We start from the raw sequence: 27,932 nt of genomic DNA, 5'->3' as shown, positions 1-27,932 counted from the left end.
CTCAGGAGTAAGCAGCTTTGCAGATATTTACCATGCGCTCCTTCCATGCATAAGGGCACGACCGGTGCTAGGGGTTTTAGCGCCCTAGGCGCACGGTAATTTCGCCTCCCCGCGCTCTGGTCCCGTGGCTCCAGTGGAGCTGCCGCAGTCATGCCTGCGGAGGGTCCTCTGGTCCGCGGCTCCGGTGGAGCTCCCGCACTGGTGCCTGCGGGAGGTCCACCGGAGCCACGGACCAGAGGACCCTCCGTGGGCACGACTGCGGCAGCACCACCGGAGCTGCGGACCAGTGGACCCTCTGCAGGCACGACTGCGGCAGGTCAACCGGAGCCGCCTGCCGCTCCCTCTGGCAAAATGCCGCCCACCAATAGTCCTGGCGCCCTAGGCGATTGCCTAGGCTGCCTAAATGGAAGCACCAGCCCTGCATAAGGGACAGTATGGGAGAAAGTGTAAAAAGGTGCTCAACAGCAAATTTAACAAATGAGCAGTCAAGATTGACGTCACTCGTGGAGCAGAGTCATGGGGTTGACATCTCGATAATGTATATGAGGCAATAGGTTGGGGATTGGCCAGAAAGGGCCTTAAAAATGAAGACAAGTAGTTTGTTTTTGCTGTAGATGGCACAGCCAGTGGAGTGCAATGGTTGAAGCAGTAAGCCAGTAACATGACAATTGCAGCAGGATTTTGAATGGATGCTATAAAATAATATGGCATTTCTCATGGTCAGAGAGGAGGAGGTAGCTATAATCATGACACGAGAGGATGAGGGCCTAAACAAGCATTTTAGCTGCCTAGACAGAGAGGAAAGGCCAGTCCTTTGAGATATTTGTAGGGAGAAGCAGCAAGGTTTAGACATGGCCTGGATGCAGGGGTCTAGAGAGAGGTCTGAGTCAAAGCGGATACCCAGGTTACAGGCTCAAGTGACCCAAAGGAGGGTGATGTTGTCCATAGTGACCAAGAAAAGCAAGGTGGGGGAGGCTTAGGAGGAAAAGAATAAGAGCTCTGTTTTTAAGCATAAACAGATAAACCTGATATCCTCAGGCTGGTATCAGAAAGACAGTCCAAAATGTTAATTTGGATAGAAGACAGGTGAATGTCCTACAGTTCAGTGGGTGGAAAGAAAACAGCTACATTATGTACACAGCATGATTAAATGGTCACATCTACACTGCAAAAAGTGAGTGTGCTCAACTGGTTGCCAGAATCAACCACATGCCAGCCACTGTCACTAGCAAGGATGAAACACTATTAGGTGCTATAATTAATTGAGTATTAACTATATTGTGTGTGGTCACAAACCATGCTTAGGGATAATGAGACGTCACTAACAGACTATGTACTGGTTAAGTTATAGCTTAGCCAAGGCTTTAGCAACATGTGACTTATCAGTTTTGGCTCAAATAGCAATACAAAAACTGGAGCATGACAGGTGTATTATCCTCTAAGCTAAGTAGGTCAAATAACGGTTGCCAACTTCTGATGAACCAGATAAAGAACATAGTAAAAAGTTTCAGCACTACCCATATTTGATAAAATCTGACTTGCAGTGAAACCCATATGAGCACCGATGATGATTCACATAATCAGGATTGGGGGAAGCTTTTAATTGAATCCATTGAGACACCTCACTAAAACATGAAAGTTAACTGAACTGTGATTATTTTTTCAGCATTTACAATATTTCCGGGTAGACAAATTAATTACAAGAAATTTATGTGATTGATTAAAACATGATTGCTTTAGTGAAGGTCTTTTTCTTTTTATCTTTTTAAGATAAGCACTGTTTAAAGACTACTTGCTGATAACATCCAACTAAATATTTTTGGAAATGACAATAGGCTATGTCTTAATAATTGCATTCTGAATTCAAATAATCACCTCAGGTATATGAAAATTATAAGATAATATTGTAATACTCCATTTCAGAATTATCACATCTAAATTCCCTACAAATACCCAAATAGGTCTTTTTGAATCACATGACAAGGTGGCTAACATTGGAATTCTCTTGTTAATTGTAATAATTGTCAACTGTACGCTAGTGGTAACCCTAGCTGAAAATTTCCAACTGGTTCCTATTCTCTCCAGCTGGCACTTACATTTTGGATAAATACATTGATCTATTGGTCCACTGATTGCTCATTTCTGTTGGAAGACTCATAGACCTTGGAGAGACCAGCAGAGACTAAAACAGCGGTTCTCAGACTGTGGGTCAGGAGCCCAAAGTGGGTTGGGACCCCATTTTAATGGGGTCACCAGGGCTGATGTTTAGACTTGCTGGAGCCTGGGGCCAAAGCCCGAGCCTTGCTGCCTGGGGCTGAAGCCCGAGCTGCACCCCTTGGAGCCAAAGCCGAAAGACTTCAGCCCTGGGAGGTCGGGGGCTCGGGCTTTGGCTTCAGCCCTGGCTTGGACTTTGCAGTGGGGCTCTGGCAGGCTCAGGCTTCAGTCCTCCTTCCTGGGATTGTGTAGTAATTTTTGTTGTCAAAAGGGGGTCATCGTGCAATGAAGCTTGAGAATCCCTGTACTAAAAGAAACCAAAAGAGTCCAGTTGAAGGATCTAATGGATTCTACTGGAATTTCCAATGTGGTAGGTTAAAGGGACATTGTTAATTTGAAAAAATCAGATTTTGGTCTGAAAATGTTGGCCCAACATTTTCAAAGTGTCTGGTTATTTTGGATTCCCGCATTCTTGTGTGCCCAATTTGAGACACCTTAGCAGAGATTGATTTTCAGAGTGTGTATACGCAGCACTTTCTGAAACCTAAGGTGACCTATCAGGACAGTCCCAATTTTTGAGTCTTTTCCTTATATAGGCTCCTATTACCCCCCCACCCCCATCCCCATTTTTCACATTTGCTGTCTGGTCACCCTATCTGAAACCAAGTCCCTTTTGGAAGCCTTTCAGCACCCAAATTCACTCACCATTTTGAAAACTTATGCTGTTGTACATACTAGAGTTACAAGTAACACCTAAAATTACCATAAAGAATTTAGCAAGAAAAAATATTTTTCTACAGGTTTTGTACTGTTTGACAGAACCCTATGTGTATTACTTTTTACTGTTTCCCCTATATAGTGAGTCAGTTTCTCCCTCTGTTAATAAGCTTTACAAAAAATAACAAGGGGACTGAAGAACACTTACAATTTTTATTGTAAGGATTAAAAATACCAATGCATCGTATTTAAAGGATGAACTATTAGAAAATGGAATTTTAAAAAAAATCAATTTGACAATGTCTCCTTAAATACTGTAAATACAAAAAATCTACATGAATGGAAGAGATTTTATATGCTCAGCAGATGCTTTCCACAGCAACTGTAACTTCTCCCCACCATCAGCATAATGTTTGTAATAGTGTGATCCTAGTGTTTCAATTATACTAGGTGCTCTGGTTGCAGTCAGATGTAAAGTTGCAAAGCATTATGATCCTTTGCTTTCACAAAATCAAAAATTCACACAGTCACTTTCTGAAATATAAATGTATGTAAAAGAAATAATTATGTATAAAAAGAAATAATTATCAAACAGCAAACTGCTATCTTGACAGTCTTATTAGATAGCTTAACAACTGTTAACCAAAATTTTATTTCTGAATAGTTGCAGAACTTATCTTAAAACCGTTTTGTAATTTTCTTGCTTTTAGCGTGCATCCAGATGGTGACCTGCATTTCCGGTGTTTCAAACTACCTCGTCAGCCCAGACTTCATGCTGGAAATTATCAGTAAAATTGGCAACTCTTGCTAAGAGAGATCAACACTATTCATTTGTATGGAGCTTCTGGAACATTATTAGGTATGAAATTGTTTTGAAAATCATATTTGAAGTATATATTTTAAATGTAGTAAATAATTATTTGAGAGTGAATCTGCCAATGAGCTCTGCACCCATGTGGAGCCCTGTTAAAAGCTGTAGGGTTCTAGCTGCATCAAACTCATATGTAAAGGTATTACAGTATGCTCCACTTAACTGGAACATACTTTTCCAGGAAAGCTGCTTAATTGGGAAATCTCCCAGGGAACTGATTTAAGATCAATGATACTTAATAGCACAACTGTTTTAACAGAGTCTCTGTGGGGCAATGACTGCTGCTTAATAGCATTCGTCTGCTGGTGGTCTGACGGTGCTGAGGTCATCTGTCTCGTGGCACTCATCTATGGTAGGAAAATGTTTGCTAACATCAGTTTAGCTCCTCTGGTGGAGCAATGTTAGGAACACTAGTATAGATAGGCAGCTGGCTGCTGCCCTGATTTTCAGCACTTTTGTGTAGATTACAGTGCGAAAAACCTGCTAATTTTCCCCATATGTTTGAGGAACAGTGCTGTTCAAAAAGTTTGAGAAACTGCTTGAGATGACTTAAAAGTGCAGGTTTTAGAGTTTTTTTTCTTAAACGTTACAAAGAAAATATAGTCATAAATAGCTCTAGCTTGCAGTCATTTCTGTGTTTGTCTGAGATTCATATTGTCATTTGATTAGTTAATCACCCATTTTCTAAGGTGTGAATGTGTTTTCACACTTCTACCAAGACAGTGTTAACTATGAAACTATAGATAGCAATAGAGATTAATTATCTATTGCACAAGTCTCCACACCTTGTTCTTACCAGATAAAGGAAGACAGAGTATATGTCTGTACACAGGTGTGATTTTTAAAAAACCCCAAATAACCCTGGTCAAATGAGTTCAAAGGAATATTTTCAAATGTCATCTCTTCAAAATGTAAACTATGTTTGACGCCTTTTGATCTTGTTTCATAAAATATTTGATTTCCAGTTAAAGGCTGTGATTCTTGACTAAGCCTACTTGTGTGAAGTATATCCACTCATAGGTGATATGTGAGGGAGCAAAATGAGAATTAACATTTAATGGAATCAAAGAAGAATAATGGCTGGCTTCTCTCTTTTAAGGGAGGAAAAACTGCTGTGAAGCCACTCTAAAATTGCTCATGGGGCTATTGCACTTTCCTCTGAGATTTCTGGAGATGCCCTTTTCAAAAGAAGAAAACTGAGTTAGTAGCTAGTCTCTTATGCTGTCCATGTCACGAAATATTTACCCAACCAGATGAGAATAAATCCTAACCCAACTGTCTCTGGTTCTTGGAGGCCCACAAGTTCAGGGTCTTTACAGGAGAAATTGTTGTTAGTGGTGGAAGAAGTCAGGCTTGAAGAGCTGGGTCTCCCTTGTCTGATTAACCTGTAGTTAGGAGAAACAGGGTCACCAGACGGGAGAGCAGATGATCTGTCGTCACTGCAAAAAGTTGCTGTATGTGCCGAGGAGAGAGTAAAAATGCTTTGTGGTTCCCTGAAGCCACTGACCTCCGTGTCTACCTGCTGCCCTGAGTTCCAAAAGCAGCCCCTGTACTAGTCAGCCTTGTAGGCAGCACATGGGGAAGCAGCCTTCTGCTCATTTAGGTAGGTAGCCCCAAATAACAGTCAGTTGTGTCGACCAGCAGCAGATGTGATAAATGGGAGGTGGGAGATCAGTAAAAAAAAAAAAATACCCAAGGGAAACAGAAGGTCTACATCACCTGGGACATTGAGGATTACAGTAACTCCTCACTTAGTTATCCCGGTTGTCATTGTTTCGTTGTTATGTTGCTGATCAATTAGGGAACGTGCTCGTTTAAAGTTGTGGAATGCTCCCTTCTAAGTTGTTTGGCAGCTGCCTGCTTTGTCCACTGCTTGCAGAAAGAGCAGCCTGTTGCAGCTAGCTGGTGGGGGCTTGGAACCAGGGTGGACCGGCAGCCCCCGTATCAGCTCCCCACTCCCCTAAATTCCCTGTGCTGCAGCCACCCAGCAGGCTAGCAATTGCAGCTATCCCTCCCCTCCACTGCCATGTGCTGCTCCTGCCTTCTGCCTTGGAGCTGCTCCCCGAGCCTCCTGTTTGCTAATGTCAGGGTGTCCCCCTCCCCCCTGCTCCTACACGCTGCTTACCCCTTCTTCTCCATATAGAGCAGGGTGGGGACACCCACAGAGAGCCTGGGGGAGCAGCTGCTGTCTCAACTTCCTGATCCACTTAAAAAGACAATGCATTTAAGAGTGAGTCAGCTTACTTAAAGAGGCAGTGTGCATTTCTCTCTCCCTCCCACACATAAGGTGTGTGTCTGTCTCTGTCTGCTATGCTATCTCCCCTCCCCTCCATTCCTGCTGTCTTGTAAAGTGAGAGGCTACATTAACAAAAATGCACTGGTTCATCATTTAGCATAGGGGTTCTCAAACTGGGGATCGGGACCCCTCGGGGTCATGAGGTTATTACATGGGGGGTCGTGCACTGTCAGCCTCCACCCCAAACCCTGCTTTGCCTCCAGCATTTATAATGGTGTTAAATATATAAAACAGTATTTTAAATTTGGGGGAGGTCACAGAGGCTTGCTGTGTGAAAGGGGTCACCAGTACAAAAGTTTGAGAACCACTGATTTAGCAGCAAGGCGTTCCCTGGGAAATATCCTACCCTCTTCCACCCTCTAACTTCACCACCTCAACCAAGCTTCACAATCATCATAGCTGTGAACAGTATTAAATTGTTTGTTTAAAACGTATACTGTGTGTATATCTATAACATATATAGTTTTTTGTCTGGTGAAAAAAATTTCCCTGAAACCTAACCCCCCTCCCCCCTTTACATTAATTCTTATGGGGAAATTGGATTCACTTAACATTGTTTTTCTTAAAGTCGCATTTTTCAGTAACGTAATTACAACGTTAAGTGAGGAGTTACTGTATAAGGGAGTCAGAAGCTTAAGAAGAAGTGAGGAATGCAGAGCTACCAGGTACATGATATGGGGTAAAGGAGAGAATAAGTTATGACATTGTGAATTAGGACACCTTGAGTGGGGGACAAAACAAGCATGGACTCATGGACTCATAGGTCAGAAGGGACCAACATGATCATCTAGTCTGACCTCCTGCACAAAGCAGGCCATAGAACCCTACCCATCCACTGCTATAACAAACCCCTAACCTATGTCGAGTTATTGAAGTCCTCAAATTGTGGTTTGAAGACCTCAAGCAGAGAATCCAGCAAGTGACCATGCCTCATGTTGCAGGGGAAGGCGAAAAACCTCCAAAGCGTCAGCCAATCTGCCGTGAGGAAAATTCCCTCCCAACCCCAAATATGGCGATCAGCTAAACCCTGAGCATGTGGGCAAGGTCCCCAGCAGCAGTCAGGAAAGAATTCTCTGCAGTAACTCTGATCCTCCCATCCAACATCCCATCGCAGACCATTGAGCAGACCTATCTGCTGATAATCCAAGGACAATTGCCAAAATTAAACTATCCTATCTATCATCCTTCCATAAACTTATCAGCTTAGTCTTAAAGCCAGATATGTCTTTTGCCCCCACTACTCCCCTCGGAAGCTGTTCCAGAACTTCACTCCTCTAATGGTTAGAAAACCTTCGTCTAATTTCAAGCCTGAACTTCCTAGTGTCCAGTTGTACCATTCGTCCTTGTGTCTACATTAGTACTAAGCTTAAATAATTCCTCTCCCTCCCTAACGTTAATCCCCTGATATATTTATATAGAGCAAGCATATCCCCCGGAGTCTTCTTTGTTAGGTAAACAAGCCAAGGCTCTTTGAGTCTCCTTTCATAAGGCAGGTTCTCCATTCCTCGGATCATCCTAGTAGCCCGTCTCTGAATCTGTTCCAGTTTGAATTCATCCTTCTTAAACATGGGAGACCAGAACTGCACACAGTATTCCAGGTGAGGTCTCACCAGCGCCTTATACAACGGTATAGAGTTCTATAGGGGGCCCGCTTTGAATATGTTTTCAGAAGTCCATCTGAATATTGTGTATCGGGGCATAACCAATTAAAATGAAACATCTAATTTAATAGTTCTTAAATCATAGTCTGTGGTCCACCAGCACAGACAATGTCACAGAGAAGATATGGAACTCATGGGGGCTTAACCGCCATCTCCCCCCACTCCCTCACCCCAGCCTACAGCTAAGGAACAATCTATCACTGGCTTTTGATTCCTTGACATTTTCCTCTTCATTTCAATATTTTCATATGTAACTTTAGTGCCCTCATGGCCAAGATGGAATCTGCTCTGCAGGCAGCTCTGGCCAAGAGAGAGTGCATGCAGGAATGGAGCAGGGAAAGTCTCTTCCACCCCAGGGGCACCTGTTCCAACCTCTCTTTCCCCCCCTTCCCCCCCGAGTGAACACACAAGCACTGGAATATAGGAAAGGGAAATATTCATTCACAGAGGGATGAGGGGAAAAACAACAAGGGAAATATATGGGGAGCAGTAAAACAGGTTTGCATTCAAAACAAGGCCCCACAGGCCCAGTGGTACCACAATTTGAAAGGGCAGGCACCGAGCAATGTATCTGCACACAGAGATCAAGAATCCTGGGCAAAGTTCCAGTCCAGTGGTGAGTCTTGGGTGCTCCTGATCGTCTTTGGCACCAGTAAACTTTCCCCAACAAACCCCTCTGGTACCCTCTTCTGGTGCTCTCTGCAAAGCCACTCAGAGCAACAGCCTCCCCGCTAAATTAGCTAATAGCGTCCCTCCTTATTCCCAATGCAAAGTCATAAGCCCTAGTACTCTCAGCCACATGCAGCTCTGGGCAGAAGTGATACTAGGTCTGTCCTTCTTGGGTGATTCCTCCCTGGCACAGTGCTCCTCCTGACTCCTGACTTGGGGTTTCCACGATCAGTTGCTCTGTCCCTCCCAGGCTTCAGGCATGTTCTTGGCTGCTTCGCTCTGTGATGGCCTGCTTGCTGCAGCCCTTCTGTCTGGAGCTCCTGACACACACCCTCTTGCTCTCCCCTCTCTCTCTGCTCCCTCTCACAGTTACCAACTGTCATGTGGTAAATAAGCACCTCGTCTTTCGCAATAAGCCAAAAATCAAGCTAATCCCATTTCAAAACAAGCCAATCCCAAAGAACCCCAACAGTCTGTGACTAGATCCCCCCTCTGGTGTGCATCTGGGACTGGCCCCACTGTGCACCCTGATACTCTCCCCCCTTTGCCCCTGCTTGTTGGGAGCCAATCAAAAAAAAGAAGCAACAAGCTGCAACAAGCTACAAGTCAAACAAGCTACAAGCCAAGAAATAGCCAACAAGCAACTCACAAGCCATTAAGCCAAAAACAAGCCCAATTTCTGCATTTTGTCCATGGGTTTGGCATATCTGCTCCTCCGCTCCCCACTTCTTCGTTCTGGAACATTCAGCACTTCCCCCCTCAGGAAAAATATTTAAAGGGCTGTGTTTTCTGAACCCCAACAGAGTTACACATATTTACCTTAATACTAGGGCATCCAGGAAAAAGGGGTAAAATTAGGCTTTAAAAATTGTAGTAGTTCATTAATGCAAATGAGAGGCGGTCAGGCCACTACTAACCACTCTCTCTCCCTGCTCTGAAAAGAAACAAACCTAACCACCAACAATAATTTGATTTCCTCTGCTTACAAAAGGAATTGTTCTTCATAGTGAGGACTCTTGTTATACAAGTAATTACAGCAATGATGGGTGAACCTCACTTTGTTTGGAGGTTCATTTTGGAAATGTATCTGAACCATTATTGGAGCTCCAAACTTTTAGAATTTCCCTACTTCCTGCCCCTTATGCTGTCCCCAAACTTCTCCCATCTTACGACATGCTCTCATGTAATAGACCCCCTAGCCATTCCTTTATTTTGTTCTTTCCCAGGTGACAACACAGTCTTGAAAGGGGCCAGTTCTGATAAATATTTGTAAGCTCTTTCCTACAAATATTTATTCCTATCTGTCTGGCTGATCCACACCCCCTCAGTATGGGAGAATGACTGATGGAGCCGCTTAAATAAGAATCCACTGGCATCATCCATACTATTTCCCTTGCCAAGCCACTCCTCAAAAACCTCCTTTGTACTGGGACACCGAAAATCCCAATGAAGCATAGATCTGAGGTACACACCATGTCTCTGCACTCGTTCTGCAGTGGAACTGCTCTAATTTCTCTGGGTCAAGAATCTCTGTAATCATAGAGGTCGGTGCAGGTACCGTCCTGAATGACTAACACAGGATATAGTGACTCCTCCTTGAATGGAAAAAACCAGACACAACAGAGTTCATCAGCAACAAAACAAACAGACTTTTTTAAAAGCAGTACATCCTTCTTTAGAGCTTTAAATTCTGTTTTATTGCTGAACGGTTTTCTGAGGATTATTTGCAGTTTATTTAGATGTATAATTAATATGGAGCCCCCATTGTCTGGAATAGTTGCTGTCCCTTGATTTTAATAATATTATTAATAATAATCTTTTCATCTGTAGATCTCTAAGTGCTTTACAAAGGAGGTAAGCACTGTTTTCCTCATTTTACAGATGGGTAAACTAAGGAACAAAGAGTTTATAGTGAGTGACTTGTCCTAGGTCACACAGCATGTCAGTGGCAGAGGCAGAAATCAAATCTGGGTGTTCTGATTTATAGGCTGCTGCAATAGGAACTAGGCAATACCACCTCTATGTTTAAGACAGAAAAAGCCTAATTTAGTGTGATCTTGGCCATTGAATATGGTTCTGAAGAGTGGTTTACTATCCCTGGAAGAGATAAATGGTGGTGTAAATATCAGCTATCAGTAACAAAAAATAAATGTGATAAAACAGAAGCAACTCATTGGTTGATTGCAAGAGAATTTTGAGGAAGCTATCACAAGTAAGTCCAGTGACTTGGTGATTTCAGTAATTGGATATTTCTCTGATGTATTCCTCAAAAGTCTCTTTCCTTCCATTACCTTATGACTTCTTTTACATCAAGTGAATTTTTGGACGGATGAATAAATACAAATTTACACCATATCTTTTCCTCGTGTGTAGAACTTCAGGGAGCCTTTTATCTAGCAAATCTCCACTGTTATCCACATCTGATCTTACAGTAGGTTAGTGGTTGTGGCATCATATAATTCATCCTATGCACATCTCAGTAGATTTAATATTTGAAAAAAAGATATTGCTGTTTCCTTCATTCCTATCATCAAAAGAACAATCTATGGTTTGGTTTCCCTTGTTCATTTATTTATTTATTTATTTATTCATTTGATTAGATATACTCACTGCATCTTATGTGTTCCATATTTAAACCCGACACCGAGATAGAAAAGTAACAAACAGGATGTGAGCAGGGGAAGACTCTTTTCCTACTGTGGTTGATCAAAACATGTTGTTTTTATAAAGCCTTCCCTCCCACCTCTATTTTCTTTGGGTGTGTCAAAAAATGATACAACAATAACCTATTTTCTTCACATTCACCAGTCTGGAAGATTTAGTCTGACTTAAATTCATCATCTTTCTGCCTATGACCCTTTGCTGACCAGCAATAATTTCTGCATGTTTGCTTGCTAGAATATGAACCTCATCAAGAGACAGTACTGATAATCATAAAACCACATCATTTTAGTCACAACTAGGCAAAATAATTTCTGCTTCTGTGTACTTCTCTGTTGAGAACATTTCAACCTTTGCTTTTGAAATGAACCTATTGAGGTTTCACTGGCTAGGATGTTTTATCTTCTGCATACCTAAGACCTCATTTTCAGTAAGGTACTGAAGCTCTCTAGTTTTAAGCACGAGTAATGTTATTGAAGTCAATGAGACTCCTCATGAGCCTAAAGCTAGCCAAGGGTTTAAGTACTTTGCTGCACTGGGGACTAAATTCCCTCTGTATCTTCAGCTAATATGCTTTGTATTTTTTCTTCTCTCAACGTTTTGTTTAGTGTTGCCCTGTGCTGTTAAAACTGCTGCTGTGTTGCACTCTAGCAGCTGCTGCATTTGAGCAATAAGTAAAGTGATCCATGATACAGATGTGCCTGAGCTCTTAAACTCAGATCAGAATCTGTATTTCCTCAGAGTATTGGGCCCATTTCTAATTACTTACTTCATAAGGATGTTCTGAAAATTAATATAGGTGTTATGTAAGCCCTATTATTATTATTATTATTATTATTATTACTGTCTTTTGTTGTTGTTGCTGTTGTTACTAGTGTTGTAAACAATGGTACTGTTTGGAAAAACAGATAAAAGTAATCTGAACAGTATCTTGATAACTGTATCTAAAAATTCAAAACTTCTTTGGGGTCCGAGGACCTCTAGGTTATAAGCCTTTAGATTTATTTTATTAGTAGTAGTATTTATTACTTTATTTATTTACTTATTTCTAAAGAAAGCTCAGACAAATTAAGCTGTTTTGCCTTCTTACTTTCTTTGCCTTCTTACCTTAGCCCAGGGGTGGCCAATCTGTGGCTCTGGAGCCACATGCAGCTCTTCAGAAGTTAATGTGCGGCTCCTTGTACAGGCAACAACTCTGGGGCTGGAGCTACAGGCGCCAACTTTCCAGTATGTTGGTGGGTGCTCACTCCTCAGCCCCTGGCTCTGCCACAGGCCCTGCTCCCACTCCACCCCTTCCCGCCCCCTCCTCTGAGCCTGCTATGCCCTCGCTCCTCCCTCCCTCCCCCTAAGCCTCCTGCACACTGCGAAACAGCTGATCAGGCGGTGCAGGGTGGGAAGGGAAGGCACTGATCAGCGGGGCTGCCGGGTGGGAGGCACTGGAAGCGGTGGGCAGGGAGAGCTGATGTGGGCTGCTGGCGTATTACTGTGGCTCTTTTGCAACGTCCATTGATAAATTCCAGCTCCTCCTCAGGCTCAGGTTGTTCACCCCTGCTGTAGCCCATTAAAGGCGTATTGCATTATTAAGAGCTTAATCCAAAGCCCAAAAGAACTCAATGGAAAAATTCCCATTGATTTCGGTGGGCTTTAAATAAGGTCTTAAGATCCCAGCTACTGTAATGCTTAAATCACGGTTACATTCTTCAATTCATCAAGTGTTTTGCTTTAAATGGGTAAAGGGTAAATTCCACTTCTGCTTCTACCCAGAAATGTGTATCAGGAAGCGTATTTGAATGAAGCTGACTAAAATCAATACTGTTTGGAAATCCTTGTAGGAATTATTGAAAGAATATTATGAGGTTTTGGAAGAGCCCAAACAGTTTTGTATCTTGAGTCATGGTGACAAAAACTTAATCTGTGACAAACTGAAATTAAGAGATAAGTAAAGATACTGTGGGTATGGCTACACTTGAAATTTCAAAGCGCTGCTGCGGCAGCGCTGCGAAGTGTGAGTGTGGTTGGAGCAGCAGCCCTGGGAGAGAGCTCTCCCAGCGCTGCACGTAAACCACATCCTCCACGGGTGTAGCGTGCAGCGCTGGGAGCCGCGCTCCCAGCGCTGCCGCCCTGATTACACTGAGGCTTTACAGCGCTGTATCTTGCAGCGCTCAGGGGAGTGCTTTTTCACACCCCTGAGCGCGAAAGTTGCAGCACTGTAAAGTGCCAGTGTAGCCATACCCTGTGTCTTGGTGTCTCTCAGTAAATAAACAGTACTTCAATAGGAGTGGAAAAGTGATGGTATGCTCAAAATGTTCTCCTTTTTAGCCAACTAGCAGCATTGTGAAGGCTGAAGATTTGACATAGACACACTAATTCACTTCAGCTTTCCTCAATTCAATCGCTGTATGTTACAAATAAATAAATACATTAATTATATTGTGATATTGACAGCAGTAAGGGATCGAGGCCCCTTTTCGCTATGCACAAAAGAACATCTCTTTTCCAAAGATCTTACAGTTTAATCATGTAACAAGACACAGTGGAGTTAAACAAATGGAAAGGAGGGCAAGGTAACACTAAAATGATCATATCTGGTATAATAAAGAGCAGTCACAGTATACCCACTGCCTAGCTATTGTTATATCATATATATGTTGAAGGTGTAATTAGCCGTCGTCTTTTCCCCTCCACATCACAGAATGGAAAGGAGCATAGGACCCAAAGTTCTGTCATTTAAAAGTGGTGTGTACCGGAAAAAAACGATTGAGCATTTGCCCTTTTTTGCTCTTGATGTATAACTGAGGCTTTGCTTTTTTGACATGTTTTTACGTGAAAGAGCTAAGAGAAAGAAAATTAAGAAGGGAAGAGATTTTCAGTCTAGCTAAAAGTATTGGGCTATTTATATTTTTTGTTTCTTGTTTTTTTTAAGTAATTACAATAACTAATTAATATTCTAGAGAAAGGAAAACTCAACACCGTCACCCCTTTGGTGAAGATGTTAGAGCTGATAATAACATCTCCAAGACCTATCACAGGTTCTTCAGCAAATCTGGGGAAGACCAAATTTGATATTCCTGATAATTTGAAGGTAAAAAGCAAGCAGGGGAGGGAAACAAAAAAAAAATTACAAAAAACCAAACAAACAATCCCTCTCTTAGTGTTTATCCTTTGTATGCAGCATAAAGAAGTAAAGAAGAGCATGAGCTCAAATTTTAAAAACTCCTGAATTCAACTTTCAGGGAAGTCTGTATTGTACTAAATCCACTGCACATGATAAATCAGTTTTTCCTGAGCACTGTCTTCTACAACACAAACATGTAAATCTTTCAGTATCTTAATTTGTATTCAGATAAGTACCAAAAGAACTGATTGCAGTGTGATGAATCAATTCCCCTGATGAGACCTAAGCTGCAGAATGGGTAAGCTGATGCCTGAATTTCATCAGTGTCTGATATGTAACATCAGATTATGGATAACATCTAGATTCTAACCCCTATGTTTTTTAAAAGTGACATTTGGCTTTGTAACCAAGTAACTCCCTTTCACTTTAGGGCGAGTTACCTAACTCATCACTGCTTTGAAAGTTTAGGAGTAGGGCCTCTGTTCTGAGAATACTTTCTCTGTGTACATGCCAATAAACTAGAGAGTTAGGGTTTGGAAAGTAGTTTGGGGGCATTGGTGTCCCAAGTCATAAAAACCATGGTAAAAATAATGGAAAAAACTCAGATCTTTTGGAGAAATCTAACTGCCTTTGCAGAATCACACTTGTAAAGATGTTTTTGAAGATGGTTTGGGGGTTCTTTTCAGTATCCAAGTGCTGTTTCCCACTCTTCTTTTGTGCTCAGGTTTCTAACTTTTCATTCCACAAATATTTTGTGACAATTTTGTGGAATACCTTGCCACTATATATTTTCTTCCACCAAAACTTCTGTAGTCTTATATTTGTCAGTGCTTTACCCTCCATTAGTAGCCTCATAGTCTGGCCCTTTTTGTCCTTACTTTTTACATTGTGTCAAATTCAAAGAAAGTATAAACCTACATATCAGTAAGTCAGTGGTGTTCAGGCTCAATACTTTCTTATGCTTTATTACAGTCTCTCGGCAATTATTTTTCCTGCTATCACCCCACCTTTCCGCCCTTGTCCTGTTAATTACACTAATTTACACCTGCAGTGATTTACCAATGTAAAACTTACCCCACAATTTACATCTTCTCTGAATTTGCCCTATTTGTTGTCCTCCTTCGCCGTCCTTTATAGCAGGAGTGGCTGAACTTACTGACCCTCCAAGACACATACAGTAATTTTCAGAAGTTTGAGAGCCGCAGGACTTGCACAACCTGTCCCAGGGGGCAGTGCCTGCCAGGATGTGGGGCTTCTGCCCTGATGTCCACCCGCAGGGCTGAAAGTCCTTAGATCCCCCCCTCCCTGCAGGGCAGAAACCCTGAGTGACCCCTGCCCAGTTTTGTAGACAGAGGATCAGGGGGAGGGTGTATGGGGGCCTCTGGGAGCTGCACTTGAACTGTAAGAGCCATGTGAGGCTCACAAGCCACATTTTGGCCACACATGCTTTATAGGTTTGTAGATGTCATAAGATTTTAAACAAAGGAACGGATTTCCAAAAGTGCACATGCAAAACCCCTGATCTGCATGAGTATATAAGGATGTATGCATGCAAATAAGGTTGTATCAATGCACTGGAGTTTCTGCATGTGTACTTTTTCTCACTTGCTTTTGAAAATCTGGTCCAGTTGCAGAGGCATAGACAACTTTTTTTTTTTTATGGGGAGAGGGGATAGAGTTAAAAAATAATAAAATGATAGCTGTTGAATATTCCTTTAGTGATGATTAAATTTGTCCACTTTCCATAAGATGAGATAAATGAGCTTCTATTCCAAGATCAGTGTCTTTTTTCTTAATGCAATCTCTACATTTTTGGGTGACTAAAGTCCATGCCTGACCAACTGTTGTCTACACCCATGCATTGTGTGTCCAGCTCTTCACCTTCACATACACCTGCGTTCTCACTCACCCATTATGATGGAGTATATCAGGTCTTCATGGCCCCTTGCTTGAAGCCCCACTGTTCTGCTGTACCCTAGTCCAGGAAACAATTATCTGCGAAGAAAAGAGCAGCCATTTTGAAAACTAGCAAAGTATGGTTGTCCAGCAGCCAGAAGGGCTGGGGACCAGCAACAGCCAATCAAGCCCCAGCATACCAGTGAGTCAGTTCTTAACTGGAGCCAGAGGAGTGAGGAGGGAGCTCCCTATGCTGTAGCCAGAGGAACCAGGCTGAGCCAGCACCTATCACTGGCCACCTTCAGTGGCAGAGACTAAGAAGGGGAACCTCTGGGATAGAAACAGCAGAGAGAAAATTTAACCCAGAAAGAGTAAGAGATTATTTTGTTTATAATTGACCCTGAAGGGCAAGGAACAGTTTCAGGTTTTGCTTGTTATTCTCTGGAAAGGGTTTTGGATTGTGTGACCTGGTGGAAGGCTGAGTCACAGAAGACCCACAGAGGCTTGCTGACAGCCTGTAGGAGGTGTTAGTAGCCAAAGAGAATGACAGCACTGCAACTGGATGGCAAGGGTGTATTCAAGAGGTAAGTGAAACCCACCATACCCATTTACTTACAACTTCCTTATTACGCCCCCCTCCTCCCCTCCCAAAATCCTAATATGTCAAAAAGTCATTAACATGTAATAATTATACACATTAATACAAAGTTACCGTAGACAATAAAGGGGAAGGGATGCAGATCAGGATAAGTAAAAAACACATCAGAGATATTCTGACCAATTTGAATGAATTCAGATCAGCAAGGCCGGAGGCTATTCGCCCAAGGGTACTGGAAGAATTATCTGAAGAAATCTCGGAGCTACTGGCAATAATATGTGCATACTCAATGGATGACAGGAGAGGTCCCAGAAGACTGGAGAAGGACTAACATAGTGCCCATCTTAAAAAGGGGGAAAAGTAGAAGCTGTGAAACTATAACCAGTCAACCTGACTTCAATACCTGGGAAGCTACTAGAGCAATGTATAAAATATTCAATTTGCGAGTACCTGGAGGATGAAGGGGTAATCACTAGCAGCCAGCATGAATTTACCAAGAACAAATCATGGCAGACCAGCTTGATTTCCTTCTTTCACAGGGTAACTGATTTGGTGGATAAGGGGAATGCGGTGGACATAATATACCTGGACTACAGCAAGGCTTTTGACACAGTGCCACATGACATTCCAATAAGCTGGGGAAATGCAGGCTCAACAGAACTACCATTAAGTGGATAAATAATTGGTTAAACAACTGCAAAGAAAGAGTAACTATTAATGGAATGATATCAAGTTGGAGGGAGGTCTCAAGTGGAGTTCCACAGGAATCTGTTCTGGCTCTGGTCTTGTTTAACATCTTCATTTATGACTTGGGTGTAGGTATAGAGAGCATACTGATCAAGTTTGCAGATGACACAAAGATAGAGGGATTGCCAATACTTTGGAGAATAGAGCTAAAATTCAGAGGGATCTAGATGATAAATTGGAGAACTGGACTATAGACAACCAAATGAAATTCAACAAAGACAAATGTGAAGTGCTACACTTAGAGACGAAAAACCAAATGTACAAATACAGAATGAGGGGAAAACTGGCTTGGCATCAGCACTGCTCAGAAGGATCTGGGAGTTCTGGTGGATCACAACTTCCAGGTGAGTCAGCAATGTGATACTGTTGCAAAAAAACAAATGCAGTTTTAAGTGGGATTAACAGAGGCATAGCATTCAAGTCACAGGTGGTGATAGTACTGCTCTGCTCTATGCTGGTAAGGCTGCAGCTGGAGTACTGTGTCCAGTTTTGGTCACTAATGTATGGAAAGGATCCAGAGATGGAAGCAACAAAAATGATCAAAGGGCTGGAATGTAAGCTATATGAGCAAAGGCTGAAAGAACTGGGTTCCATTAATTTGGAAAAGAGGAGATTAAGAGGGAATTAATACCAGTCTTTAGATATTTGAAAGGCTGCCATAAAAAAGATGGAGAAAAGTTGTTCTCTTTTGTCACAGAGGGCACGACAAGAGGCAATGGGTTCAAACTGCAGCATAGCTGATTTAGATTCAATCTCAGGAAAAGCTTCCTAACTGCAAGAACAGTAGGATAATGGAACAGACTGCTTCAGGAGGGTATGAAGGCTTCCTCATTGGAGTTTTTCAAAAGGAGGCTGGATCGCCATCTGTCTTGGATGGCTTAGACACAACAAATCCTGCATCTTGGTAGGTATTTGGTTGGATGACTATGATCCCTTCTAACCCTATGATTCTATGAATATCACAGAATCTGGACATTCATGACAATGATGGCAAAATTTATCCTTAGTTCTACCACAAATAAAAACCCACATACTGCTATTCTTTTATTCCTTGAGCTGATTGGAAAATGTCAGATGTTTTGACAAAAAATGGGAAATATTTCCATGTAACTTTTTGAGGATTTTTCTTCATTTCCAAAAAAGAGAAATATACACTAGTTTAAAAAATTCCCCATTTAGGGCCAGATTGTTATACTCTGAGGCACACTGAACAGCACCTGACTCCACAAAGTGGCCCTCTGAATTCAGTTAGACTATTTGTGGAGTATAGGGCTACTCAGTGGGAGTAAGGGAATTAGAATCTGGTTCATAGTAGGACCAACTTAAATGAAGAGGAGGAGGTTTGTTGCATACTTTTTTAATAAAGGTGCAACTAGCTGCTACAACACACCTCTAATTCAGGCCCCATTTATTCCCAAAATGTTTTCGACAAGAGTAGGCATATTAGAGATGTCCTAAAACCAAAAATCCCAGCTTCTGGTTTCTTCACATGTCACTTAAAACTAGAATAAACAATACTTAGCTGAATTTAAAATAACCTGTTTTTTTAACAAACATGCATATCCACTCAAAGGAAAATACTTATAACATTAAACATTATTTACATTAAATTAGACTTTATGTAGCCTTAATTCTGATTGCTTTAAACTCAGCTGGAAATCATGAATTTCCAGACATAACTGTTTTTCTACCACTGGAACATAAACTAGCCATTTTATTGCTCAAATTAAATACAGTAGACAAAGTTCAAAGTCCTTCTTTGAGCCCAGATATTTCACATGCGGAAAATAATGTCCATAGGTAATTCTTAAGGCATCACTATTAGTTGTAATTTAGCACTCTGGGCACAGCAGCAGTGCAGTGCACAGCCATCTGGAAGTCCTGAACACAAATCAGATTAGGCCACTGCAGATTTCCAGCCAGTGAGATCTGGTTCCATTGCAGAGGTGATATTCTCAGTCTCTGGATAGGGGGGCCACAAATGGTACATTAAAGACACCTAGTAATGGCTACTCTGTGAACCAGCCATAGAAAGCAGCTGTGGAGAATGCTGCTCACCAACCTGCCAAGCTGGAGGTGTGGTACTATGGCAGCAGAGAGCCTGGGAGGAAGAAAGTGGGAGCTCTGATAAAAGGGGCAGAACCTCAGTGGCAGGGTCATTGGCAGGTTAGGGAACGTGTAACAGAGCAGCTGTTGGATATATGATGATAGTTATCACAACAGTGGCTTTGGTTGCTGGCAGCATGGCTACTAAAGAGAGTAATATATGGGCTACTTTGATCAGATGTTCAATGAGGGGGAAAGTGAACTTCCTGTCATTCAAGTCCTTGTGGGTCCTGCAAAGAGAACAAAAGAATACAGTCATTAAAAGTACTATCAGTGGCTGCTGACTTGCCTAACAATAAGCATTAGATAAATATGGTGCTGTTAAGGTGAAACTATCACATTTGTTTTGATAAACCAATAGTGCACAGTAAAGCAGTTCAGTCTGTAGCAATGCTGATTTATGAGGAGTGTCAGGATTCTGAAAACAGAGGTGGTAAGAATTCTTGCTGTAGGAGGGCTAATCATACATGCACCTTCAACAGTGAGCTGGAACAGGTCATGTCAAGACATTCAGAGACATGGCTCACGAGTCATGACCCCCTCCTCAGCACCACTGGCTCATTGTCTATCAGGATGCCAGTGAGGGTCAGGGCAAGGAGGCAGCAGGGACTGCAGAGGATGCAGAACATGTGGTTTTGCATCTGTGCCTTGGGGAACTGGTTGATGAAACTCCCCAATTATCCTGAGGAGGCCCCTCAGCCACAGCAGGAACCAAAACCCCAGGCTGGTAAGTACAAAAGAACCCCCACCCTCCCTGAAAATATCCCCTCTTGCTTTGGCACTACATTCCTGATTTTAAGGTCCCCAGGGCATTTAAAATACTGTGCACTGATTTTCCTCCAGGGATAATATGCCATGTCTTGCTATGTCTCACTGAGTTTGAACTGCAGTGCTGAATCCACACCGTTGTCATGCACCGTCCTCTTACCAAGTTCCTCCAGTATTCCTTCTCCTCCATCCAGCCCCCACTCTGCTTCTCCCTAAAATGGTCCCTGAGCATGACACAGTTACAAATCATGATTTTATTGCTTTCTGATGAAACGCTGTTACTCATTTGGCAGATGCTGTGGCTTAAAAACAGATTATTGATGAAAAATCATTGTATTCCTGTGTTGGTGCATTTCTTAGCCAGCAGATAGACAACAATGGTTCCATGACCACATAGACCAGGGGAAGGGAAGGTTCGGGTTTAAAAAGCTTCCGGCCGGGGATGGGACAGTTGTTTTTTTTTTTGTTTTTTTTTTACAACAACAAAAAAACCTTATAGTTATTTGTTTAATGTCAGTAACAGCTGCCTTTTGTCCCTTGGAAGATTACACTGTTCAGTGCTTCTGCTACACGCCTCTGATCTTTTCATCCCCTTACAAATAGGAGCCACATGGAACGAAGGAGGTTAGATCTAGGAAAGGAATAGTTTGGCTATCTGAGGAAAAGTTAGTCACAGCAATCCTTTCTCCCTTGGAAGATTACAAAATTGTTTCCATCTCTGTACATGATGTCTGGCCTGTCCCAGCACTAAGCCATGCTCCACAAGCTGAGTGGAAGAAGGTGGGAGAAGGATACAATCTGGTGGCTGGATAAACAGTGCCACGTCCCTGTGCAGTGGAGAGATGAGGGTTTTGAGGTTCTGATCTAAAACTTCAGGAAATGAAATAAGGTTGTAATGTCTCTTTCCCTCTCATTGCACTGTTGTTAGGCAGGCACAGGGGCAGGATTTTGTCATGATGCTAGGGGTGGGTGGGTGATTTTTGTGGTTCGCATCTCCCTTTACACGGAAACTCTGTATGTGAGTTGAGAGTGTAATAAATTTCCAGTCAAATTGCCTCCCAGTCCTGTAAGCATATTTCAGCAAATTTTTAGTGTAGCAACAACTCCAGCTGGGTCTTGAGGTTCAATGGAAGTGCAATTTTGATAGGTCATAAGAGCATAACAGCTGCCATACTGGGTCAGACCATGGTCCATCTTGCCTGGTACCCCGTCTCTGACAGTGGCCTCTATCAGAGCTTCAGTGGGAGTGTACAGAACAGGGCAATTATGGAGTGATCCACCTCTGTCTTCCACTCATGGCTTCTAATAGTCAGAGGTTTAGGGTCATCCTGAATCAAGGGGTTGCATCTCTAACCATCTTGGCTAATAGCCATTGATGGACCTATCCTCCATTAACTTTTCTTAGCTCTTTTTTGAACCCAGTAATGCTATTGGGCATCACAACATCCCATGACAATGAGTTCCACGGGTTAGATGTGCATTGTATGAAAAAGTACTTGTTCTCCCCGAAATGGTCCCTGAGCATGACACAGTTACAAATCATGATTTCATCAAACCTGCTGAGTGATCCCTCATTTATATATTGTGTGAAAGGGTAAATAACACTTCTCTATTGACTTTTTACAAACTGTTCATGATTTTATAGTCCTCTAAGATGACCAACCCTGATGTTTTTAGCCTCTCCTTGTATGGAAGCTTTTTTAATACCTCTGATCATTTTAGTTTCATTCAGTCTTTTCCAGTTCCACCATATCAGAGGTCCCAAACTGTGGGGTACACCTCCACTGGGGGTATGGAGGAATATTTGGGGGACATAGCTGGGGGCCTAGGCCAGCCCCAACTGGGTGGGGAGGGAGCACCACCAGCCTCCGCTCCTGCCCCAGCCCTGGCTGCCAACCTTGGCCCCTGACCTTCACTTCAGTCCCCTCCACCCTGCCCCAGTCTCAGGCCCCGGCCTTACTCCTGTCCACATCGTGCCACACACACACTCTCTCACTCACTCTCTTCAGGAGCTATGGACAGAGGTAAGGGGGGCACAAGGTAAAAAAATTTGGGGACCACAGCACTTTTTGAGATCCAGTAACCAGAACTGGACACAGTATTTAAGTATGAGTGCACCGTGGCTTTATATAGTAGGATTATGGTATTTTCTCTTATATTCTGTCCCTTTCCTATTAGTTCCTAATGCACTGTTAGCCTTTTGACCACTGCTGCTCATTTGAGCAGAAGTTTTCAGAGAATTATTCATGATGACTCCAAGATCTCTTTCTTGGGTGGTAACAGCTAATGTAGAACCCATCCGTGTGTACATAGATAAAGATATAGATTGAGATTGGTTGAGATTATTTTTTCCAATGTGTATAACTTTGCACTTATCAGTGTTGAATTTCATCTGCTTGTTGCCCCATTACACAGTTTTGTGAGATCACTCTGCAACTCCTTGTAGCCTGCTTTGGACTTAACTATCTAGAATAATTTTATGTCATCTGCAAACTTTGCCACCTCACTGTTTACCCCATTTTCCAGAGCATTAATGAACATATTGGAACAGCAAAGGTCCCAGTACAGATCCTTGGGGGACCCTGCTATTCACATCTCTCCATTGTGACAACTGACCATTTATTCGTACCCTTTATTTACTATCTTTCAGCCAGCTACTGATCCATGAGAGGACATTCCCTCTTATCCCATGGCCACATAGGTTACACATACACAGCATGGGAGCAAGTAGAGTGCAGGTCAGCTGTTTTGGGATAGGGCTAAAAATAGCAATATAGACGTTTCCACTTGGGCAGGACTCGTAAGGATGGTGTATACCATCTGGTCCTGGTAACTTATTACTATTTAGTTTATCAGTTTATTCTAAAACCTGTTTTACTGACACATCAGTCTTGGATGGTACTTCAGATTTGTCACCCAAAAACAATAGCTCTAAAGTGGGAATCTCTTCCACATCCTCTGTAGTGGAGACTGATGCAAAAAAACATTTGGCTTCTCTGCAATGGCCTTGTCTTCCTTGAGTATCCTTTAATGCCTTTATTATCTGGTAGCCCTGCTGCCTTGTGGCAGACTTCTGGCTTTTCATGTACTTAAAAAAAATTACTGTTAATTTATTTCTTGGCTTACCTTATTTTTACATGTTACTTTCCAGAGTTTGTGCTTCCTCCTATTTTCCTCATTAGGATTTGACTTCCTGATTTTAAGGATGCCTTTTTGCCTGTAATAACCCCCATTGCTCTGCTGTTTGGACATGGTGGCATTCTTTTTGTCCTCCTATTGATTTTTTTTGGTCCAAACCCCTCCATTCAGCAATATTAAGAGGGATGACGATTAGCGGAAACATCTCTCTGGCATCGACCGCTGAATATCCTCCATTCTTTTCCATTCTGGTATCTTGAAAATATATGTTCTCCAAATGTTCTCCAGCTTTTACAAAAGAAATTGCAAACTGGTATCATAGACCCTGGAAAGAACTGCCACCCCCTTTGTAATACAATGAACATTTTAAATTTTTAAAAACATGAGTACATTTATCTTATCATTAATAGCCTCTGGCCCTTCCCCATGGGCTGCAGAAGTTGTCCAAAAACCAAGGCTAATCTAACAGTGTCACTATTGAAAAACTGAAAAGTTCAAAACTTTTACAGCAAAGTGGTTATCAGAGAGGATTTCTTGGCTTCTTACAAAAGAAAAAAGTATATAAAGCTACCCTTGTCTTTGAATTGACAGGACCTTCAGCTCCTGAGAGGGAAACCTTTCCATTGGGAGGACAGTAGCAACACCCCAAAGACAGCTGAGGCAGACAGAGAAGAATCCTGGAGGATCTGCTCATTGCATGGGGGAATGTGCTCATTGCACAGGAGGAACCAGGATCAGTTTAAATTCCTCAGGGAAAGGGAGGATTCAGGAAGACACATTGATGAAATGGTTCCTGAAGCAAGAGGCATGTCTTAGGGAATGAGAGCCTTCCCTAAAGGAGAGGCTCATAGAACTGGTGGCCAAACAAGTTGGGAGTCTGCCTGTTGCCATGACAACTACACCTGCAATGAACTGCCGTCACTACCACATCTGCTCCTCCTCCATCTGCTGCCAAGGGCACTGCCGAGGTGAAGGAGCCAACACTCCCAACTCTCTGGGAGGAAAACATGGAGCCTGCAGTACTCCCCAGACCAGACGTTCCGGTGATGCCCAATACCCTTTGCTGGAGGGGCCTCCCTGAGCTCCCAGGCAGGGAACAGTGAGCCTGTGGAAGTCTCTGAATCCAACTAAGTGCCCACCCTCCAAGTCCCATCTAGGCGACATCTTTCTTTGTCCTCAAGAACAATTTTACCATGTTATTCCTCCTTATCAGGAGGTGGGCAAGGAGATGGGTGCAGAGACATTAACATTTGCCCTGGTTGATGGATTCAGACCAGTTATGTTTTAAATATTGTTGCTTTACATTTCTTTAAAAAAAATTTTACTTATGAATTCCATGTAGTACTTTTAATAAATATTATAGTTTCGTTGACTTGTGTGATGAATATAAATGCGATGAATATAAGATGTTTTTCAGGTTCGGGATTGGGGGCCCACAATTCAGAGCACGTGAATTGGAATAGTGCAACTGTCTGGTGCTATCTTACTACAAATACTTTTTTGTCCTACACCCATAACCACCTCCTCTCCCCTTTCCCCCCCGAGGTTCAGAAATATCAAAATTCCCCACAATACGTGCGATGGATGGGGAAAGTGCAGTTAGTGATGTGTGCAAACAGAAAACACTGCTAGTTCTAAATGCAGCAGAACTCACAAGATAGAAAATGGACAGATAAACATCTTTATAGCTTAATTCTCATGCAGAAAATCAAAACGCAATTCAAGTACCAACACAGGCATGTGCCATTACCCTGGGATTAAACAGCCCGTCCTTCCCCCAAAAAACCTTGATCATTTTCAGTAGTAGTAGGTATTAGTTCTTTGTAACAGCCACTAAGTGCAGCTAGCGCTGCTGACAATATAAGCAATTTTTAAAAATGGCTGCATCCCGCTCACCCAATCAAATGTTGATAAGGTGACTAAAAGACATTGAATGCTCCTGATAACATTGGTTTGTAAACAAGTGTGAACAGTGAAGATTAAAACATTCCACAATGACCAAATCACAACTCGGCCACCACCTTCTACACAAAAATCCAACCCAACCTACCACCTTCTACACAAAAATGATAACCCAGAGGAAGCGCCCTGTTATAATTGTCTATACTGTGTCACTTATCACAGGAACAAATGGGTATAATGACCCTTGTCTACACAGGAACAAAACACTGACAAAGCTATTTAGATGTAGAAGTTGGTACCAGTGTTTTCTCCTGTGCTTTTCCAGCAACTGCACAGTGTGAAGGTGACTCAGCATGGGCAAATATCATCTGCCTCCTTACTGTGCCAGGATGTGCATGTATGTGTGAGGCTTTGGGGTTTAACCAAGACTGATAAGGAGTTAATAAGGGATCTCTACCTGCCCTGAGTGTTTTAAATGCTATTCTGCTGTTGCTCACAGCCTTTGTTATACCAATATAATAAAAACCAGCAGGATCGTATTAAGAGGGATAAGGCAAAGATGCTACATTTATTGTAAATATAATAATAAAGCAAAAGACAAAAGTAAACAACATTGTTTGACTAATTCCTATTACTATTTATTCCTTATATATACACACACACACACACACAGAATTTATTCACACAATCATTCATTCAAGTTCTGAATAAGTGTTATAGTTACCAGCCTAGAAGTTGCTCATGCCAACTTACTGGCCAGGTATCTTGGTCATGAGGATGGAGCTGAGTCTATGTCAGATGCATCTAATGCTCCTCGAGGTTGGCAGCAGAACCAGGGACTCAAAGTCCTCAGTTTTTAGAGTCCATATTTATAGGAATTAATTCCTGTGTTAGTCTATGGGAACTGTTTCATCCTACTGTTGTTGGCTCAATCAGCAGATGGCACATTCCTAGTGGCTCGACACTGTTTAAAGTGGCACATTCCTTCCAGGTGTTTGGGGTGAATTCCAGTTTACCCTCCGTGGGTTGGCTGGTGGTCCACTTGACACATTCTTCGGCCAATGGATCCTTTCTAGGCTGGCACCTCCCTAACCATTTACATACATCAAACATTCATGAACATACATTCCATATCTTAACCATATTTTAATTTACTGTCTCTACCACTTTTGGGGTGTGTGTTAATTCCTATGAGATTCCCGGCCCTGTAATCACAGAGGGTGGGGGTCTGTTTACATTGTATCAATTACAGCTTAAGGCTAGCGTACTGTTTACTTCGAGAACAAAGTCAATTAACTTGTTTGTAAGTTTTACATAGTAATAGAGTATCTTTCACAGGACAGATACAATCAGTGTTTTCTGCAGACAGGAGCTTACAAGTTTTAACAGAAGAACTAAAAGATTTTTGTACTTGGTGAAACGGGGGGGTCAGTGTCACTTGGGGGAATCACTGTTAGTACCTTCTTTAATATCCCTACACCTTGACCAACAGCCAGCCTACTAACATGCAGGTCACTCCCTGGGTTCCACTGCCTACTTACTCTTTACGAGGTGACTCCAACACCCTCTGCCAAATTTCCCAAAAACATCTTTTAAGGTTCCCAGAATTGTGAGTTACTGTGTCACCCACCCCTCGACTGGTGAGAGTTTTGCTACTGCTACTCTGTGAGACAATTCAGCAGGTTGTCTTCCTTGCCAGCAAACTCCTCAGGGCTTTGCCAGTCCAAACCTTGCCTTGCGGGTAATAAACAGTAAACTCCAACTTCTGAGTTCCCCAGATACATCTCCCTGTAGCATCCAGCCCTCTCCTGGAACAGTCACAGAAGTTAAGTTTGCTGCTCCTTTAAAGAGACAAGACACTTCAGCTGATAATGTAACTGGGGTATTATAAACATTCTTATTTCAATCACAGCATTGATTTTGTTTATAGTAAAAGTTAAACAAGTTTATTTAACAAAAGAACATAGGATTAAGTGATACCAAGTATAAGGAAAAATGATAGAAATAGTTACAAGGAAATAAAAATAAGCTTCTAATTTGCTGGTCTAAGCTGGTCTACACTGGCGGGGGCGGGTTTGAACTAAGATATGCAAGTTCAGCTACATTATTTGTGTAGCTGAAGTCGAAGTATCTTAGTTTGACTTACCTGGCCGTCCTCACGGCAACGAGTCGACTCCCACAGCGCCCCCATCGACTGCGCATACTCTTCCTGCCAAGGTGGAGTATGGGCATCCATTAGTGGATTGATTTATCGCGTCCAGACGAGACGCGATAAATTGATCCCCGATACATCGAACACTACTCGATTCGGCGGGTAGTATAGACATACCCTTAAGACTAAAAATTAATTTCAGCAAGCTACAATCTTTGTCTAAGTAGGTTTCTCACCTAAACTCAGTTCCCACAAACTTCAGCCCCCTTGGTTTAAGGATCCAATATGCAGTGATCTCTGGCCCCTTGAATACCCCCAGTCACAGACAGCTCAAATGTCTTTTTACCTCCCTTATATCACCCCAAACTTTATTGTGTCTGTTTCAAGAGCCAGGAAGGCTTCCTGCTGTTCTTTCCTTCCT

At 42.3% G+C, this 27,932-nt stretch overlaps 1 long non-coding RNA gene across 4 annotated transcripts in view; it reads left to right on the top strand.

The window, feature by feature from the left end:
• Positions 1 to 25,962, top strand: part of LOC116830107 (uncharacterized) — a 29,259-nt gene extending 3,297 nt beyond the window's left edge. For 2 of the 4 annotated variants that reach the window (XR_004374893.2, XR_004374892.2), the window contains exons 2-4: positions 3,642 to 3,790; positions 16,550 to 16,684; positions 24,049 to 25,494. This is a non-coding gene — a long non-coding RNA (uncharacterized LOC116830107). Of the gene's footprint in view, positions 1 to 3,641; positions 3,791 to 16,549; positions 16,685 to 16,896; positions 17,790 to 24,048 lie in introns of all 4 variants that reach the window. The other 2 variants (XR_012655228.1, XR_012655227.1) reach the window with 2 other exon arrangements.
• The last annotated feature ends 1,970 nt before the right edge of the window (positions 25,963 to 27,932 follow it).

The sequence above is a fragment of the Chelonoidis abingdonii genome, chromosome 2 (genome assembly GCF_003597395.2).
Source record: "Chelonoidis abingdonii isolate Lonesome George chromosome 2, CheloAbing_2.0, whole genome shotgun sequence".
NCBI classification, from domain to species: domain Eukaryota; kingdom Metazoa; phylum Chordata; order Testudines; family Testudinidae; genus Chelonoidis; species Chelonoidis abingdonii.
Note: the sequence above shows the minus strand (reverse complement) of the source record. Positions and strands in the feature narration are given on the sequence as shown.